Source organism: Planococcus citri, chromosome 3, assembly GCF_950023065.1.
Source record: "Planococcus citri chromosome 3, ihPlaCitr1.1, whole genome shotgun sequence".
In the NCBI taxonomy this organism is placed as follows: domain Eukaryota; kingdom Metazoa; phylum Arthropoda; class Insecta; order Hemiptera; family Pseudococcidae; genus Planococcus; species Planococcus citri.
Window position 1 is genome coordinate 28,630,022 of NC_088679.1, and position 15,308 is coordinate 28,645,329.

The 15,308-nt window shown below is 35.0% G+C and overlaps 1 protein-coding gene across 4 annotated transcripts in view; it reads left to right on the plus strand.

Annotated features, from left to right (window-relative positions):
• Window positions 1-15,308, plus strand: part of Wdr62 (WD repeat domain 62) — a 78,940-nt gene that overhangs the window by 5,709 nt on the left and 57,923 nt on the right. The window lies entirely within an intron of this gene.

Genomic DNA, 15,308 nt, shown 5'->3' on the forward strand with positions numbered 1-15,308 from the left:
TATACCTCAAGACAGTGAAATTTCATGTGTTTTCTGTTTTATCAATGAAAACCATACTGGTTGGAAAAATACATTTTTTTTCATGTTATTGATAATTCGTTTCCTCTTTATTTTTCTCTCTCTTTCCTTTTCTCTGAACTGTGATAATGGAAAATAGAACTGTGCTAATTGTTGACGTAATCTCGATCAACGTTCCTAACAATGAACTTGTCGAAAAAAAGTATGTAGGTATACTGTGTAGAAGGCACACATTGTCTAATGTCTATTCTTCGTGTGTATATAGCTCGCTGCGATGACAAGAAAATAAGGTGTATGCAAATACTTTAATTACACATTTGGAATTAAGTCTTAAATATACCTATACGAAACGTTTCATTTTCCCATGAAAACCGGAAACAGCTTGTTAAATGACATTGAAAATTCGACATTGGTATTTTGTAACGTTACTGTATCCATAACTGGAAAAGAATTAACCGGTCTTAGCGCAACTACCGCGTTTACCTTAAAGCGTTAAATTGTTCGACGTCGTCGTTCGTTTGTTTTTATCGTACATGATTGCGATGTATCAAGTGATTTGATTGATTGATACGTGCATCGTCTTTCGATAATAGTGTCATTTCGATTGATTACTGAGTAGAGTTTTGAGTAGGTTGTCTAGATACTAGATGTAGTTTTTTCCCTCTCTCGTGTTGAAGTTTGTTCTCAAATATGAATGAGATTTGGTTTTTCACGACTGAAGCTACGAGTATAAATGTTTGCGTAGATTGGAGTAAGATTTCCGGCAAGTTGGCGAATGTTGAGACCAAAATAGGAGTCGTAAATTAGAAGCTATTGTGCTACATTTGGTTATGGGAGCTTATCTTTATTTTTTTAATCGTTGTATTTGTCTATGTGAAATTCATCATTTGTGAATGTTGGTAGTTTTTTGGCTAATGAAGAGTAGAATTGCGATGAAAATAATAAATTAAAAATGAAATGCTTAAATAAATTCAAATGAATGTAAAAAACATGAAATAAGATTTTAGTTTCAAAATAAATTGACCTTGAGTTTATTTTTAAAGTACATATTTTATTCAAATCAAATATAGCTTTGAGAATCATTCTAGTGTAAAGCTTAACTCATACTGAACAGAGTTAAGAAAACAAAACAAAATAACTACATAGAAGAACAAACGAAAGAACGAATACGCCAAACACATGAAAACTAAGAATAATCATTTTTATTCGTCTTAAAAATGAAAAATGGAAAAAGTTCTTACAAAGGAACCCTTCGGCTGCTCAGTGGTCAATTTTACTCATTTTTTTTACTGAAGCATGGAGGCCTATAAATTCTGACTTAAACTTTGTTGTGAAGCTCACTTTCAACCATTTATGTCTTCTACTAATGTCAAATGTGGGTTTCAAAATGTAATGGAATGACTAATGCCAGTTCAAATATGACTAAAATAAAAAATTTCCAGAGTTGTAGATTCCGAATTTTTTCTCTGGCATTTTACTGTTTTTTAAAAATAAAAAAGACCCATCCCTTTCTCTTTCTAAAAAAAAAAGTTCTCATTATCAATGACAGCCTTGATAAAGAGGCTAGAAAGGTAGATCAGTTACCTGGAGACATCCGACATGGCAGACAGACGGGTCAATGACCTTATATGAGGTCAAACTTCCAGAAAACGACCTCGGGAAGCCATACTTATGGGACAATGACCTTGAGAGGCTAGACAGGCAGGCAGATGACCTTGGGTTACAGCTAGACATGCACACCGTACATAGACAACCTGGAGCTCAACCACTGTTAAAGCCATATTTCCCAAGCTTCTTCTCCTCATTAGAAGCTTGGGAAATATGGCTTTTACAGGGGTCAAGTCCAACGGCCAACTCACGCTGGAGGAAGCCAATGAAAACATATTTTTACAAGGCCCTTCGTTTGCACTGGCACACTGTGTCAGCCAAGACCTCAGAATGTCTACTGGGATAGCGAGGGACTTCATCCGCCACTTTGGAGGTAGAGAGATGCTGCTGACCCAACCACACAATGTGGGAGAAATGGCAATTCTAGTCTCTAAAGCGTAAAATCGAAGGAAGAGTGAGCCAGGGTCACTACATAATATTCTGCATCATCACAAAAATCCACTACTACGACAAACAAACCAACACAAAAGAACTTCTCCCTTGGCATCCAAAATTATACCTTGGAAATGTTGTACTAGTAGAAAAATTAAAAAAACTCTATCCCACGGATTGGATGTGGGCTGGACCAGCTTGACTGGGGCTGGGTATGGTCAATCATCGTGAGAGAATTCAGGGAGATACCAATTATCATCAAGAGTCTTAACCCAAACTGGGCCCTCCACTCACCCCGGTGCCAGGACCACTGTGTGGCTAAAGCGTCCCCTCCCCCTCATAGTTTTAAGCAAAATTGAAACACTCACAATCTCGGCTTAGCTGAAGTTGTGCATAGTTTTATAGCTAAATTTTAGTATTAAGTTTGTCATTTGGTATTAGAATTTACATCGCCCTCGCCCTAAACTTAAAATTGTGCTGGTATTGGAATCAATGGCCTTGAGAAGCCCGACAGACAGGCGAGATCTTATGAAACCAGCCGGAGAGGTCAATGACCTTGAGTGGTTAGTCAATCAGATAGACTATGATACCTTGAGAGGCTAGACAGGCAGACAAATGACCTTGAGAGATCGAATAGTGGGGTCAATGACCGTGAGAGGCCTGATACGGGGACAGACGACCTTGTGAAGCCAGCCAGAGATGTCAATGCTCTTGAGCGGCTAGTCAGGCAGATAGACTATGATACCTTGAGGCTAGACAGGCAGACAAATGACCTTGAGAGGGCACAGAGACAAGTTAATGGCCTTGAGAGATCGAACAGTGGGGTCAATGACCGTGAGAGATCTGACAGGGGGACTGACGACTTTGGGAGGCTAGTCAGGTTTGTCGGGGGGAGGGGGTTGGGGGTCCATAGGTAAGGTATCGTTTCATTAGCTTTACTAAAGATGTTTTCAAAAAAGAAGAGGAGGGGGTGGAAAAGAGGGCTACTCCAACGTCCAGACTGAGAGCTGTAGGACATATTTTATGGTTTGGGATCAAATGGTTTTCAAAAACGAATTTTGTAGCTTTAAAAATTCAGATATTGATATCCATATTGCATTTTTTTTAAATTTCCAATTTTAAACCTCCCCTTTGAAGCCCATTTTTGAGTTTGACGATCAAATAGTCTTCAAAAATGAATTCTGTGTCCTCGAAACCCCTAGATTTCGATACCCATCTACCTTTTAGATTCATTTGGATTTGGGTGTCAAATAGTCATCAAAATTGAATAAGTGCACTTAAGAACCTCCTGCAACCAAAATTTCACGATTTTTTATGTACAGAACTGTGGGTTTGTGCTGCTAAATTTTTCATCTGGATCACTCCCTTCGATCAACCCCTTCGCACCGGGCCTGTCTTTGGGCTTACAACTTTTCGTGAAAAGGATTCATGGACAATTCCGATGAGTTACGAAAATTTCTCTAAAGCCAACTCAAAAAATACCTACCAATTTGATATAAAAAAGAAAAACACTCTCAAACAATGAAATAATAAACTTTTTTTATCCCTTCAGTGCCATTCTGCTCAGGTACGATTTGGCGAAAAACAATGCTCGCTGTAAAAGCTTCCATACGTCGTAGTCGTACCCCGTACCCATAAATTTCGCAACTTATGAAATCACTACCTACACAACATGTGTCTAAATAGCCCATTTAGGACCCAAACTTCGTACACATAATAGATAATCCGCTACACCAGTCAAAAAAACCATATCAAATTACACGTATGTATTGTTACCCGAAAAAAAAATAAAACAAAAAAAAAACCAAAAGGGAAAAATCACATCTCATAAATTTCAATATTCGCACGCAATACCGAATAGGTAAAAAAAGCGCGATGGTAGTACCATACTAACAAGGTTACCAACATAGTAATCCTTATAGCGGATAATTTATCCTTATGATACGTATTAACTTCATATCATTCAATATTGTAGAATACCTACACAAATGAAACGTAGAAAAGCTCATCCCCTTTAAAGGAAGATAGAAAAAAATTCGTCGTTTTGATAACGTATACGGTAACGATTCGATGACATGCACGTAATATGCGAGACTAAAGTTAATTTACTAGTAAAATAAATTGCATTTGAAGGAAAAAAACAACTTCGCACGTTCAACTAGGCGTACGTTCTCGTACATTACCGGCTTATACCGTTTTAAAAATTATTTATCGTGGAAAAATTTCTCGTACAGCGAAAGATGAAAAACCACTATAATCGTGTACACTTTTTAACCGCGTAATTTATTTTTTTATTTGCTTTGTAATGGACCGTGTTGGATTGAAATGACGAATCAAAACGTAGATATATAAAGTACTATATACATATTATACATTTACACGTAGGTATTGTGTGTATAAGGATACCTAGACCTAGATCTATCTACATACAAGTTCGTTATCGTACAAAATAATAGCTGTAGAGTTCATTTAAACTTTACTTATTAAACTAAAATGTTATTAAGCGATATTCGCGACATTGAAGAATTTCAAAAATATATTTCATGAAATAAATAGAAAATTTAATGGGTAACATTTACCTAATGAGATGTAATTTTTGCGGTAACGAGCTGAATTGTGTATGTTTTATGTCTTGAAATTTTTCGTATAAAATACGAATTTAATGTTTGCCAAGTGAACCATAAATTAAAAAATTTAACGAAGGAAATGATTTTTTTTTTTACGAATTTCGGATTATGACCGATATTGATTGGTACCATTTTTGAAATCTTGACAGATTTCATTTTGATAATATTTTTGCATAGGATTGAAAATTTTTAAAATCATCAACGATTTTATTTTAAAGGATTTACAATTTTTTTTTTAAATTTTAATCCCAAAGAGTCAATTGACCACGAAACCCGCCATAAAAAATAAATTCTTTTTTCTCCTCTCGTACTCGTCCAAGAAATGCTGTACCATTCTCTTACTTTTAGTACATATTTACATCTCATTAAATCAATTCATTATTCAATATAATATTATGAGTACACTACTCCGAAGAATTATCTGAATAATCTGAATTCTGTAGTCGATTAATAAGCCATTGTCCACCGCGTTGGTACTCTATAAAAACTTTTAAATTGAAAAATTACTATACAATTACTGCGTAAGTAAACATAAACAAAGCGTTCCGTTAATATTTATGCACATGTCCGAGCATAGTGAAATTTCATTGTGTTGGTACGAGGGGCGTTTCATAAGTCATAACCAATCTCCACCATTTCGCTCCAGTACGAGCTACCGAAACGTACGACCGCTCGTTGGATTCAGCAGGATAAACTGCGTTGATATACCAAGTTTCGTGTTGTTTCGTTCATTTTTGTATGTTTTACGGCAATTTGAAATGGAATTGCCACTGTTCGTCCAGATTTTGTGAGCAACGTGCGGTCGTTCGTTTCCTCTTTGCGGAAAAAAATGTTGGTAAAAACATCGCAAAACGGTTGGAAAATGTTTATGGACCATGTGCCATGCCATCGCGAACAGTTAGAGCATGGGTTGAACGGTTTAGAGAGGGTAGAGAGAGGGTGCACGACGAAGACAGAAACGGCCGGCCGAGCGACGCAAATGAGGACGAGACGAGGCGAGCTGTTTTGGCACTTTTGGATCGAGACAGACGCTATACACTGGTTGAATTGAACGGACGAGTTTCTTATCGATGTTTTCCACTGCTACTCTTTCATGTGTGATGAATGAATGTGGCCTAACGAAGGTTTGTGTGAACTTTTGACTCGAAAACCGCTCCTTTTTCATGATAACGCTCGCCCCCACTGCTCCCGCGCCCCCTTTCCCACCTTAAAAAATTCAAATGGAAAATTTTTCCACATCCTCCGTATTCTCCTGATCATGCTCCTTCTGACTTTCATCTTTTCCCCAAGCTGAAAGGCGTCTCAGGGACTCAAAAGTTCAAGAACAACGCGAAACTGCAACGAAGCGTAACGTCCTGGCTACAGAATTTGGACGGCGAGACCTACCGCGCCGGCATAGAAAAGCTAGTCTCTAGATACGACAAATGGGTAAATATAGAAGGTGATTATGTCAAAAAATAGAGAATTTCCTCACGATTTCAAATCTTTTTTAATTTTTTTCGTAGCTTAATTTTAACTGTCTCTCCCAGAGCGTGGCTATGACTTCTGAAACGCCCCTCGTATTACTAATGCGGGTAATTTACTCGGTGCATATATGTAAAATTTATCGTTGTAGTAATCGCGCTAGGTACGTTGTAAAATAAAGAAAGAAAATGAATAAATGACACATAAAGTATTCGTGATTCATATGTTGCTTCGTAGTGTATAAGTTTAAAATACTTTTATATTTACTATCTTTTTATACGTGTAAGTTTTCACCTGCGTTGGTAATTCGCGACAGGTAATTCTAGAATTAGGTATTTTTATTAATCCGCTGTTACGCGAGAATTTGGCTTTTAATGGAATTAGGTAGTCGAATTACGCGTTTTGGATTTTGATGTACCTACTGCCATACTGCCTGCATAAATACGCTTGTAGCTGGCACCGTGTAATGTAATGTATTATTAATCGAAATGATGGTACCTAAAATCATTCGTAACAGATGCTTGGTTTCTATGGATTTTACTTATGAACTACTTTATTTGTAAAATGTACAATTTTTGAGCTCAATTTTAGAGAGAAAATATTCATGTTTTATCCAACAAAAAAAAAAAAAAAAAAAAAAAAAAAAAACATGAAAATGAAATGAGGATGAAAATTTGGATATTTGTGTTCATAATGGCTCAAATTTAATTTGGGATTTTTTGAAGAATTTTTTTCAAATCAGTGAATTCAAAAATCCGCTGAAGTGTTCCATGGTGGTTTGAAACCTGCTCCCAATTCGGCTCAAAGGGTTAAAAATAGGATGCTAATTCGAACATCAGCTTTTCACCTCAATCGGCTCCATTGGAGCAGATTTTGATATGATCCATAAGTCAAATTAAAATTTTCAAAATTCACCAAAATTTAAAAAATACCTACATTTTTAGGTAAGTATTATTTTGCAGAAAAATTTGTCGAAAATTGTTTTCAGATGCTCAAAAATTTTCTCCAAATCATTTTTTCAAAATTTTGCATGTATTAAAATTATTCAAAATTGAGAAAGCGATGGGGAAAAATCACTTCTAATGATCGTTCTTGTTGAAATGACGATCTGGGACAATACAATCTCCTTAATCCATTATTTTTGACTTTAATCATTCCGAATGATCATTTCGCCAAGATTTCCTAAAATTCTACTCATTTTTCATCAATTTTTTGTTCATTTTTGAATATTTTCTCTTCATTTTGAGAAACGTTTACGATATTTTTTCAATTTTTATTTCATTATCAACACAATTTTTCTGTCAATTTAGCTCATTTTCGATAAATTTTCTGTAATTTTTGCTGTATTTTACTCACTTTTCACATGTTTTACCAATATTTTACTAATTTGCAACCATTCTTCCGTCAATTTTACCGGATTTTTTAGTATAATTTCAAGAAAATTTGTTCATATTTTATATTATTATTGCAAGGTTTAACAGAACGTTGACAGGTATTAGTCTATTAATTTTTTTAGCTATAGTTGAATTAAATTTTCTGAACAACTCCATTAAATTTTTTATTGATATTCTGAGTCATTTTAGTGATGACACTGATGACCTTTTCATGATTTTTTTTTTTGTTTCATGACATATATTATACATACATTTTCAAATTCATCATCGACACTGGAAAATGATTCCTTCGCGAACGATTTCATCAGTGGCAAAAAAATCGATCACGAATGAATAAATAACAAATAAATCAGACCAAACAAAAGATTAGGTCCACTTATCATAAAACCAGACATTATGAATCTATCAACAGAAATTGGAGTTGATTTGTTTGAGAACGATTCACTCAAAAACGACGAATCTTTCGAGAACGACCGAATCACTTCATTGGATATCAAATCTCACAATACAACATGACAATTATTGGCAATACAAAACGGAGCATTTTTTAATCTATCAATTAAACTGTGAATTATTCGTTCGCGAACGATTTGCTCATCGAAGAAAAATCGTTCACGAACAAATGAATCACTGAAAAACCAAATCAGGCAGGTACATGGTATTTTATGACAAGAGGAAATTTGACAGTTTTAATCGTATCACCAAAAGTTGGTTCAATTCGTTCGCGAACGATTCGTTCAGAAACGACGAATCATTCGAGAACGACTGAATCGAATATCGATCAATCGAATCACTTGGACATCACATCTTACAATACACGACAATTAAGAAGACCAAAAACGGAACAATTAATCTTTAATCTATCAATAAAAGTCATAGATGATTCGTTCGCGAACGATTCGCTCATTTGAGAAAATAGTTCACGACCGAATCACTGAAAAATCACTTGATAAATTTTTTTACCATCATCAAACAATAGATTCAATTCGTTCGCGAACGATTTGCTCAAAATCGACAAATCATTCGAAAATTTCGAAAGCATTGAATCACGACTAAATCACGTCCATGTTGAAGAGGACGTGGCAAAATCTGACTTCTTCCAATCCATCAATACCTAAGAATTGAAGATGAATTGTTTGTAAATGATTTACTCAGACCGTCAGACGTGATGACGTGAAAAAATTCGTTCGCAAAAGAATGAATCACTGATTCGGATTTTGGTGAAACCCTACCTGTTATGGTGCTTTCTGCTTTGACGAGTGGAAAAAGACATTAAATGACTTTACTCTCAGAACTGGCTATAAAATCATTTTTACAGAATAAACTTACAACTTTCAACCACAAAAGTGATGCTAGTTGACTGACTTCTCATTTTTTTCCTTCACTGAAATTAATTCTCGGATCACCTTTCTCGCAAAAAAAAAAAAACATCATTGCTAAACTCGTACATACATATTTCCTATCAATAAAATTGAAAAATACACACTTTTAATACTTTTAAAAATTTGATAGAGCACAAGAATTGAGCACTTTGAGACGCGTAGCTTTAGCATATCAGCTAATATTCTCATAAAGCAATACCTATAGGTACATATGTACCTACTATATCAAAGCAATAGCCACAAGGTACATACGACAAGTATGCCCTATAAAACAAGTAGCACTCTATTAATCAAAAGGCGTTAAAATTTTCAAAATTACAGCAACTTACCAAGTCAATTCATTGCAGAAAAAATTGACGATGTTAATTGTCACCTACTTATTACATCTGCATAGGTATAGGGTCATAAGGTAATAAGTATGCCGCAGAGATACTCGTATCTGCATATCCTTTGGTTTTACGTTCGCTACTCTGTATATAGAGAGAATTGCTTCCTGCCATTCGTCGTCGATATGCTAATAAGTGATGTTTATTGTCGAGTACGTTCACGTATGTATAATGTTTAAATTTATGTATTTTTCCTCTAGTGTTTTTCTCAGTACAGTAAGTATACGTCTCTGTCTGTCTCTAACTTTGGTCCGTTCATCCGGTTTATGATACTCGCGAGAAGCGTGTATGTACGAGTATACGAGCACTGTATGCTATGCCAAATGACACCGCACTGCAGACCCTGCCAATGGTAGGTAAATTTACGACGACGAGTACCTTTGACTGATGTTTATCAAACGACTGCTGTGTGGTGTTTCAGTTTAGTGTAGTACAATATGCAATGCTAATAACGAAATGTAATCTTGCAGTCAAGCAAGCTCATTTTCGAGTATAAATGGAAAGTGTGTAGTAAGTGATAAGGTATAATATGCATATAGCCGGCAGTTTATACTTTTACTTTTATACATTTCGGTATGTCATTTGATCTGCTGCACGCAGCAGTCGTACCATAAGGAGTGGGCACGATTTTTGTAAATGGAGCTTTATTCTAATGCATTAGGTAGTATGTTTCTCGAATCTGCAGAACTCAAATGCTACAGTAGCAAGAAAGCAAGATGTTCTGCATCACCGTACCCAAACTATCCAATCCAGAAATGTATTCATAACATACGAGGAGCTATTACGATCGGTATTCGGCGGTATTATGTCTGAACCATGGTATTGAAATCATGCATCAGACGTGAATAACCTTTTTGATACGCTGATCTAGTTTTTTTCTCATGGTACATACTACATAGCGTGAACTATCTCTAAAACAGCGTTATATGCAATCTTGGCGTAGGAGGAGTTTCAATACGCATCAAAAATGATGTAAAAATTTACTCGTTAAAATCTACGACTATATAAGAGCATAGCTGTACAATATAGTGCATATACAATAGTAGCATGAGAACAGACTGGAACCGATATATCGAAGGTGGGTTACACTACCAGCCCCACCGTCATCATCGCCTGTTCAAATTAAACTCGCGAGATGATCTGTTGAAAATTTTCTTCTCTTATCTATGTGATCGATCGACGTATTCGACTTCGTGTTTCGAATCGGTAACGTTTGTTCGAATTTGAATATTTTACGCGTGTATATTAAATTAATAATACCTTCTTAATATTGTGTTCGAGAGAGGAGGTGGTCTTAAATGGAAATGGTCCTAAGATGACGTCTCGTCGCACTCGTAAATAACCTACACGAATGAAAAATCAAATTCAAACTACGCTTTGTCCGGATTAGTGGGATGTAAAGGGTGAAATATTGGTGTAATTTTCTCCACACAGCAGATTTATTTTGAACGACTTCGACAAAAAAAATTTACTCGTTTTTTGCTCGAGGATTGGTCGATTCGAGAAATGAGAATGTGTTATTGATTTGCATATTACGCCAGGATTCCAAGGGTGATTGAAAAAAACTTATCTTTAAATTGATCTGAATTTTTACACCTACTGGTGAATTTCTGCGGATACCAGTAGGTACGTTTTGCGGTAAGCCAGGCCTTTAGGCAATCAGAAATATGTATTTTACCACGACGACTTGTACTTCGACGATGAAATTGATAATATTTTTTTTAGCTAAATTTCTTGTTAGGTATAAGGAAAAAATATATCACTCTTGAAATTACACAGATAGATTTTTTCAATAGAGAGGTACTTAACTCACAATCGTCTTTTGGTAGTGCTCAAAGTAATATAAAACATTTAAAAAACATTGTAAACCGATCAAATTTAGGCATTAATGACCTTTTTAAATTATACTTTGTAGGTAAAAAATAAAAATTGTCGGTAAAAATTCTGGATTTAATTTTTTTTTTGTGAAAATTCAGCAGAGGCGGATTTTGCATTTGCACGCCCTTAGGTGGACTGAAAATTGTTGGAAAAATCCCGAATTGCCTTTTTCCAAATGACCAATTCCCCGAATGCACAAACGTGGGCAGAAGCCAAGTTTTGTGTCGAATTTGCAGAAAAGACCTGGTTTTTGATTTCGGCCAAGCTTTTCAGAAAAAAGTACTGTTCTTTTGCCAAAATTGCAGAAAAAAAACTTTTTTGACCAACATTTTGTAGTGGGAGGTTTTTCCCTGTTTCCTCACGATATAAGCTGGGTGAATATTTCTCCGAACTTTTGTTATGCATTGCATAAAAAATATGACTCATCCAGTGTTAATTTCGAAAGTTCATCCTTTGAATAAATATCTGTCTTGCACTTTTTGTAAAAATTGAAAAAAAAAAACAGTTTTTTTTATAAAAAATACCAAAAAATTCAGTTTTTTTGTTGCCAAAATTGTGAAAAAAATGTATTTTTCGTAAAAATTGTAAGAAAAACGAGCTTACAATTTATCAAAATTTCCAAAACGCTTGTTTAGTCTCTTTTTGTTTGCCAAAATTGAAAAGTAATCCCACTTTTGTATCAAAATTACAGAGAAGACTCATTTTTCTGTCAAATTTCCTAAAAGTTTTAATTCTGTTACTTTGCAAGAAATTCTTATTACATACGTTGAAATTGAATTTTGGGAAAAAATTCATTCAGGTGAATAGTTGTTTGTAGAATATGAATTCGGAGAGTCGGATTCAAGAATTCAGTAGTCGAGAAAAAACGTTCGGAAAAAATTTATTTGGTATTACGTTGTATATGTATTTCACCCAATTTTGAAAATTTTTATCAACTTTTTAAAAATTTTGTGTTCTTTCCGGTTCAGAAAGTGTATGATGCTTGATCACAATTTATTTTTTATAGTTAAGTAGTGCAATTAAATACATCTGTATGATTTTTCCCAGTGTTCGGTAAACTTTGGTGCTACTCTGCAGGTTTTCTGTAATTTTTCATAGCCTTTTGTTGCAGTTTTCTGAAATTTTCGCAAAAGTTTTTTTAATATTTTCAATCATTAAGTAATTTTTCATAGATTTTAGGGAATTTTTCCTTTTTTCGTCCACTTGACCAAGTTTCCTGATTTTTTTGTATTAATTTTGGCATTTTATCAAATTTTTCTCAATTTTAAACCATTTTTTATCAGCCAGTTTTTGCATTTTTGAAAAATAATTTGGTGTAATTAATTTTTTTTTTATTTCCGTTTTATTTTATAAAACTTTTCTTACTTAATATTCAATTAATTTTTTTTCATTTTCAACATTTTTTTGATAAATTTTTGAATTTTATCAATTTTATTCAGTTTGGAGTCTCTTTTTCATATCAATTTTATTGTATAATTTCAAAATACTGAATTCTGATTAATCGAAATTAATGCAACATTAATCAATTGTGACACAGTTCACGTAGTAACGTCATAATTCTGTAATCTTTGATGAGTGGAAAACCTTCTCCTAAGCTCGATGTTTTTCATTTCTAATCCTTTTTCCTTTACCAATGGTTTTTGAAGAACTATGCACTAATTCATTTCATTCTGTTAGTTGAAATTTAATTTATGCAATCCACTAACTATTTTTTCCCCTTTTCTGTTTCAGGTGAGTTCAAATTTTTATCCCCTTGAATAGCCTACGATGTCAGACGTAAGTTCACGTATTGTTATTATTACTACTTATTGATGTAATCTTTTGCTGACATTTATGCAAAAATCAGTTGTTTCTTGTCTAAAAACGTTTTGGCATATTCCATATTGTGCTCTGATCTTCAAGTCATTGAGACAGTTTATTTTCAGTGACAAAAATTCACACCTATAATGTATGATTTTATGGCTCATAAAGAAATAAACTTCTTTCTCGTTTAAATATAATGCACGAACGCGATGATAAAGGCTGTCGATCGAGCCATGCTGGTTCATCGAAGACGCCTGGTAAGTAAGTGGTGATGGTGATGGTGATGGTATGAGAGAGAATGTAATAAGTACTTGTGCAGTGTGTGCTGTGTAAGTGACGAGTTTACCTATACCTATCCACCAAATACACCTCCTTTCCTTGGTACATTAACGATCTACTTTTTCTGACACCTTCACTACTGGCATCTCGAGTTCGAACGATCGAATTGTGTGTAGTATGTGTAGTATGTGTGTATAAGTTTCATCTTTTTTCTTTCTTTCTGCGTGGCTGTAGTTTTCGTCGAACCGGCTCGATCAAAATCGTATCGTGTTCGCGGTGTTTTGTGTGTTTTTTTCGAAGGTGCCTGCTTAGATTTTAGATTTATCGATGTGTTTTGGCGTTTCCTCGAATTTGTTTGTTTGTTCGTTTTTCTGTTTGTTTTTTTGGAAATGTGATAATTTTTTCATAATTTTTGGCGTAATTTTGCGGACTGGTGTTATTTTCAAGACGAATTTTGTGCTCTCTGGTTTCGGCTGCTTTTTGTATATTATACTCTTACGTTCCTGATTCGATGATAAATTACCTCATTCTTATATTACACGCGATTTCTCGGTGTAATACTTTTTACCTTGCTCGTAAATCAGGCGTAATTTCGCGTAAAATGTAATAAAGTCCGATAACCGAGATGCTGTCAATAAAGAGAACGCATCAAAATACGTACTGCGGTCATAGTACCGTTGAATTGTGTCTTACTGTTTGCCGCAGTGAAACTACACTGTTAGAGCACTTTTTAGTATCATTTTTTTTTGTATGTACCTACATATACTTACACGAAGATGATGGACTAATAAAGGATAATTTTACATCTGTGTGTTGAGAATGAGCCATAAAGAAAGCCGATAATTTACCTTTTTTCTCATTCGAGTCGCGTCGTCCTCGTCTTCTTTTTCTTTTCATACGCCAGCTCGCATAAAAGTGTAGTATTCGATCACGTGGGAAGCTCTTTGGAGTTTTCCGGCTGTCTGCGCGATGGATAAGCTGGGTCGAGCCCGAGCCCGAGCCATCCTCGTAAATAACTTGTTCACGATTTTGAAAAATCTTAACTCAATTAGCAACGTGTACCGCTTTGTATTTTAATTTACTTACTTTGCTTTGGCTCGAGTCGAGTTCGTTTCGTTGAATAATTTATCAATAAGCTGGGCAGTCGGCGAATAACCCATGTGTTTGTGTACCTTACATACAAATGTATCTTTATCTTTGGGAAATCTGCTCAACTGCTGAAATCTAGAGAAAGAAATTAATCATAATCTCAATTGTTTCGCGTGCTCCTCTTGTCATTGTTTTATGTTTGCGAAAATTTTCTATACTTGATGGTACATAGAATAAACTGTTTGCACTCGTCATCGTCATGTGAATTCAATTCCAAGTTTTATTCAAAATGTAATGGAGATGTTTTTAGGATTTTCACCTGTTTCGAGACTGAGACACAACTTATAAACGGATGTTTATTACGTAAACTTGGACTATTATTATAGTACATATTTGAGTTTAGATGATATTAATTTTTCAACCTCCTACTCGTCTCACCGAAGCTGTACAGCTTATTGCGTTGATTTCCATGTATAGGAGCTGGTACATGTTATGTATATCTTCGGCGTATGGCATTTATACGTATAGTATACGTAGTACGTACTCTCATAAACATGACGAGGTGTGTATATGTATTCTAATTCGATGTTTAATGCCACTTAAAAACAAGGTATAAATTAAAGTTGCGGCGTTACTCGTATTTCTATTCTATCGTTCGAAATGAATGAAAAGAACCGGTTGCCTCTACAATACACGCTCGTAGTATACCTATGTAGAGGTCAGCTGTTACACTTTAGCGTGTGCTGGTCGTAAATTTTCTGATCGAGTTACCAATCGCGATGAGATTTTGTCAGATAATTTTGCCAGTGTTCGAAGACCAAGACCGAAGACGAATGAATTTTGTAAAAGGTATTCGCGAATCGCGATCGTGAGAAAAGAGATGTTCGGATGAGATAACGAAGTGAATGTGCACGAGCTCGATGGTTTTAAAAAAAGGACGAGCTGGGT